The sequence below is a fragment of the Pseudophryne corroboree genome, chromosome 2 (assembly GCF_028390025.1).
Source record: "Pseudophryne corroboree isolate aPseCor3 chromosome 2, aPseCor3.hap2, whole genome shotgun sequence".
Classification (NCBI taxonomy): domain Eukaryota; kingdom Metazoa; phylum Chordata; class Amphibia; order Anura; family Myobatrachidae; genus Pseudophryne; species Pseudophryne corroboree.
The window spans coordinates 569364950-569371060 of NC_086445.1; positions in this window are offsets into that span (position 1 = coordinate 569364950).

Here is a 6111-nt window from a genome sequence, read left to right on the forward strand (position 1 = left end):
ACTCCTCGGCTTTTTCCACTGGAAGAAACACTTTTTTCTGGTCTGTGTCCAGAATCATTCCCAAGAACAGAAGACGTGTCGTCGGGACCAGCTGTGACTTTGGAATATTGAGAATCCAGCCGTGCTGTTGTAGCACTTCCCGAGAAAGTGCTACCCCCACTACAAACTGTTCTTTGGACCTCGCCATTATCAGGAGATCGTCCAAGTACGGGATAATTAAAACTCCCTTCTTGCGAAGGAGTATCATCATTTCGGCCATTACCTTGGTAAAGACCCTCGGTGCCGTGGATAACCCAAACGGCAGCGTCTGGAACTGATAGTGACAGTCCTGTACCACAAATCTGAGGTACTCCTGGTGAGGGGTGTAAATGGGGACATGTAGGTACGCATCCTTGATGTCCAGGGAGACCATGTAATCCCCCTCTTCCAGGCTCGCAATAACCGCCCTGAGCGATTCCATCTTGAACTTGAACTTTTTGATATAAGTGTTCAAGGCTTTTAAATTTAAGATGGGTCTCACCGAACCGTCCGGTTTCGGTACCACAAACATTGTGGAATAGTAACCCTTTCCTTGCTGAAGGATGGGTACCTTGACAATCACTTGCTGTGAATACAGTTTTTGGATAGCCACCGACACTGCCTCCCTGTCAGAGTGAGTTGCTGGTAAGGCAGATTTTAGAAAACGGCGGGGGGGCGGGGGGGGGGGGGGGACGTCTCGAATTCCAGCCTGTACCCCTGAGATACTACTTGAAGGTTCCAGGGATCCACCTGTGAGAGAGCCCACTGTGTGCTGAAATTTCTGAGACGAGCCCCAGCGTCATGCTGTGGACTTACCGGACGCGGGGGAGGACTTTTGCTCTTGGGAACTGGCTGTATGCTGCAGCTTTTTCCCTCTACCTTTGCCTCTCAGCAGAAAGGACGCGCCTCGAGCCCTCTTGTGTTTTTGGGGCCGAAAGGACTGTACTTGATAATACGGTGCTTTCCTTTGCTGTGGGGTAGCTTGTGGCAAAAATGGCGATTTCCCAGCCGTAGCTGTGGAAACGAGGTCTGAGAGACCATCCCCAAACAGTTCTACCCCCTTATAAGGCAAAACTTCCATGTGCCTTTTTGAATCGACATCACCGGACCACTGCCGAGTACATAACCCCCTTCTGGCGGCAATGGACATTGCACTTATTTTTGATGCCAGCCGGCAAATATCCCTCTGTGCATCACGCATGTATAAGACAGCGTCTTTTATATGCTCTACTGTCAGCAAAATATTGTCCCTATCTAGGGTATCAATATTATCCAACAGGGAATCTGACCACGCAGCAGCAGCACTGCACATCCATGCTGATGCAATCGCTGGTCGCAATATAATGCCCGTGTGTGTGTATATAGCTTTTAGGGTAGCTTCCTGCTTTCTATCGGCAGGATCCTTTAGGGCGGCCGTATCCGGAGACGGTAGTGCCACCTGTTTTGATAAACGTGTAAGCGCTTTATCTACCCTAGGGGATGTTTCCCAACGTGACCTATCCTCTGGCGGGAAAGGGTACGCTGCCAATAACCGTTTAGAAATTATCAATTTCTTATCGGGGGAAGTCCAGGCTTCCGCACACACCTCATTTAATTCCTCAGATGCAGGAAAAACTACTGGGAGTTTTTTCTCACCGAACATAATACCCTTTTTTGTGGTACCTGGGGTACTATCAGAAATGTGTAATACATTTGTCATTGCCTCAATCATGTAACGGGTGGACCTATTGGAGGGTACATTTGTCTCATTGTCGTCGACACTGGAGTCGGTATCCGTGTCGACATCTGTGTCTGCCATCTGAGGTAGCGGGCGTTTTAAAGCCCCTGATGACATTTGAGACACTGGAACAGTCACAAGCTGAGTAGCTGGCTGTCCTATGTCGTCAAACCTTTTATGTAAGGAGCTGACACTGTCACGTAATTCCTTCCATAAGTCCATCCACACAGGTGTCGACCCTTCAGGGGGTGACAACACACTTACAGGCATTTGCTCTGCCTCCACATCATTTTCCTCATCATACATGTCGACACAGCGGTACCGACACACAGCACACACACAGGGAATGCTCTGACAGAGGACAGGACCCCACAAAGCCCTTTGGGGAGACAGAGGGAGAGTATGCCAGCACACACCAGAGCGCTATATACCACAGGGATATCACCTATAAAGTGTGTTTTCCCTTATAGCTGCATTATATTATACTGCGCCTAAATTTGTGCCCCCCCTCTCTTTTTTACCCTTTCTGTAGTGCAGGACTGCAGGGGAGAGCCAGGAAGCGATCCTTCCAGCGGAGCTGTGAGGGAAAATGGCGCCAGTGTGCTGAGGGAGATGGCTCCGCCCCTTTTTCGGCGGGCTTTCTCCCACAATTTTAAGATTTCTGGCAGGGGTTAATATACACCTATATAGCCTCTGGGGCTATATATGGTGTCAGTTTGCCAGCCAAGGTGTTATTTATTGCTGCTCAGGGCGCCCCCCCCCCCAGCGCCCTGCACCCATCAGTGACCGCAGTGTGTGGTGTGCATGAGGAGCAATGGCGCACAGCTGCAGTGCTGTGCGCTACCTTGGAGAAGACAGAAGTCTTCAGCCGCCGATTTTCCGGACCTTCTTGCTTCTGGCTCTGTAAGGGGGGACGGCGGCGCGGCTCCGGGAACGGACGACGAGGTCGGGTCCTGTGTGCGATCCCTCTGGAGCTAATGGTGTCCAGTAGCCTAAGAAGCCCAAGCTACCACCAGTTAGGTAGGTTCGCTTCTTCTCCCCTTAGTCCCTCGCTGCAGTGAGCCTGTTGCCAGCAGGTCTCACTGTAAAATAAAAAACCTAAATTATACTTTCTTTCTAGGAGCTCAGGAGAGCCCCTAGTGTGCATCCAGCTCGGCCGGGCACAGAAATCTAACTGGGGCTTGGAGGAGGGTCATAGGGGGAGGAGCCAGTGCACACCAGATAGTCCTAATTCTTTCTTTAGATGTGCCCAGTCTCCTGCGGAGCCGTCTATTCCCCATGGTCCTTACGGAGTTCCCAGCATCCACTAGGACGTCAGAGAAATATATATATATATATATATATATATTTAGCACAGTATGACCATATAGATACTATATATATATATATATATATATATATATATGGAAAAAAAGGGGGAAATTGGCGCCCAGGGATTAGTGTAACCCGTAGAATGTACAGAACCCTATGGGTTTCACAAATATTACCAATTTTAAAACAAAAGCATGAACTGTTCCTTCATAAAAGTTTATTAAAATTTACAAAATGACATATCCATCATGTTACATCATGTTACATAGACATTATGATGTAATTTCTCTTATAATGATCCATCCATGAAGTTGTGGAGGAATGTAGACAATTTTAAGCAATATCTTAAATCCTTCCTCATAGGATATTCAGAGAGCACATCAAGTAAAAAAGCCAACGCGTTTCGTCTAGTGACTAGACTTCATCAGGGGTATGTCTTTTGATATTAACACCGGGAACGATCGAAGCAGATAGTACAAGTGGAGCACAGTGCGTCTGACAGGCCACGCGCCAACGCGTTTCGTAGATCACTACGTCAGGAGGCTGGCCTGTCAGACGCTGGGAATAACTAAAATAGCCCACAGCTCTACAGCTGGGATCATTCTAACTTCAAAGCTGGGACAGCTGTGCTGCATTATGGGGGTCATTCCGAGTTGTTCGCTAGCAGATTTCGGACGCAGCGCAGCGATCAGGCAAAAAATCATCACTTATGTGTATGCGGCGCAAAGCGCACGCGCGTCGTACTATTACAATGAACGATGTAGTTTCACACAAGGTCTAACGAAGCTTTTCAGTCGCACTGCTGGCCGCAGAGTGATTGACAGGAAGTGGGAGTTTCTGGGTGTCAACTGACCGTTTTCAGGAAGTGTGCGGAAAAACGCAGGCGTGCCAGATCAAAACGCAGGCGTGGCTGGGGAAACGCAGGCATGGCTGGCCGAACGCAGGGCGTGTTCGTGACGTTAAAACAGGAACTGAATAGTCTGAAGTGATCGCAAGCGCTGAGTAGGTTTTGAGCTACTCAAACTGCACAAAAATTATTTTGTAGCCGCTCTGCGATCCTTTCCTTCGCACTTCTGCTAAGCTAAAATACACTCCCAGTGGGAGGCGGCTTAGTGTTTGCACGGCTGTTAAAAGCAGCGAGCGAACAACTCGGAATGACCACCTATATTATTTCAGCGTCAAATTACACAGTAAAACTAATTCAGTGAATATATAAAAAATACAAAAATACATGCATAAAATACAGATTATAGTACACATAACACAAAAATACATCTGTTTATATAAAAACAATTACATGCTCACGAAATTGCACAAAAAATTCCAAATTGATAAATAATAAGTTAACACAAATCCACAATAAATCACAGTTCATATCCATATATGTATATATATATGACTCGTATTCCAGTTTTTGCTCTAGTAGGTTCCAACTTGAAATGCCTAAGTAGTTACTATATACGAAGATTGACTATTTCCGCTCAGTGTTCGTGTCATAGTATCGGCTTCTCCCTTATAAAATGTAAGCTGTATAACGAAAAGGTGTGGCTACATATTCAACTTTGTTAATATATACATAAATATATATATATATATATATATATATATATATATATATATAGCAGCAATATATGAAAGCAGCACTCTGAGACTTCATATAACAGCATGAAGTGGTTTAATGTTTTCAACAGGGCACGTAACCCCATCATCAGGGTGAGCGCAACGGAATTTGCTGCGCTATATAAGAAACTGTTAATAAATAAATAATAAATAAAATAAATAAATATTGTCTATTTGTGCATAATATATGTGGATATAATGCACAGTGGGTTTGACTCAGAGCCACACACAGCACCGATGTTCATGTAGGTGGTTAATTCTTTGCTACTGTGCATTCACGGAAATCTGTGTTATACAGAGTGTGTGCACAAAAGGCACAGCTGTAATTGAGATGCGCAGTATCAGAGATGTCTTGGAAAAGTAATGGACATTTCTGCACAGTGATTGGGAGGTGGCTATTAATGCGCATTCAAATGGTGTGTCTCATGGGTGTATTATGAGAGTGGCTGGCATATTGCAAAACATTTTTGCATACACAGGGCCTAATTCAGAGTTGAACGCAGCAAAAAATTTGTTAGCAGTTCGGCATAACCATGTGCTTGTTGGGCAGATGTAACATATGCAGAGAGAGTTAGATTTGGGTGGGGTGTGTTCAAACTGAAATCTAAAATTGCAGTGTAAAAATAAAGCAGCCAGTATTTACCCTGCACAGAAACAAAATAACCCACCCAAATCTAACTCTCTCTGCACATGTTACAACTGCCCCACCTGCAGTGCACATGGTTTTGCCCAACTGCAAACAAATTTGCTGATGTGATCAACTCTGAATTACCCCCACAGATTCTTCAACATTCACACAGGAGGCCATACTCAGACAGAAAGTCTGCCATTGCATAGAGCTGGTTCAATTTCCGCGGTACAACCGATTGTGTCTACGGACTGTGTCTATAGATGCTGGCAGCGGGCGTCTCAGTCCTTGCACGTTTGGACAAACACAAGGGAAGGGCTTTGTAGCAGCATGTGCATAAAGTCGCAGATGCGCAACTGCCAAAAAACGCAGCTGTGGCTGCCTCTGAAACAGTCCCTATGTGTGGTCTCCTATTCTGTTTGTTATATTGTGGATATATAGATTTATATAAATAACAAAAGGGAATTTACACACATTTTGAGTTAAATTGCATTATGTGGCATATTGTGGGAGTGTGTTAACATTTGTTTTACAATTTACATAAATTTATTTTTGTGAATTTTTCTATTTTATCTGTAGGTCTTTATTACAGTATGTAGTTCTTTATTACAGTATGTATGTCTTTATTATGTATGTATGTCTAAATAATTTTTTGGAGATATATTTGGGCACTTAAATACTTGGGATAGAGTTCAATACTATATACTTTTTTGTTGTATGTGTAATAATAAATATTAATAAACTCCTATATAGTACTAACACTAATGTACTGTATATTCCCTCAGCCATCAAAGCCTTTGAGAATTTGAGTACTCTG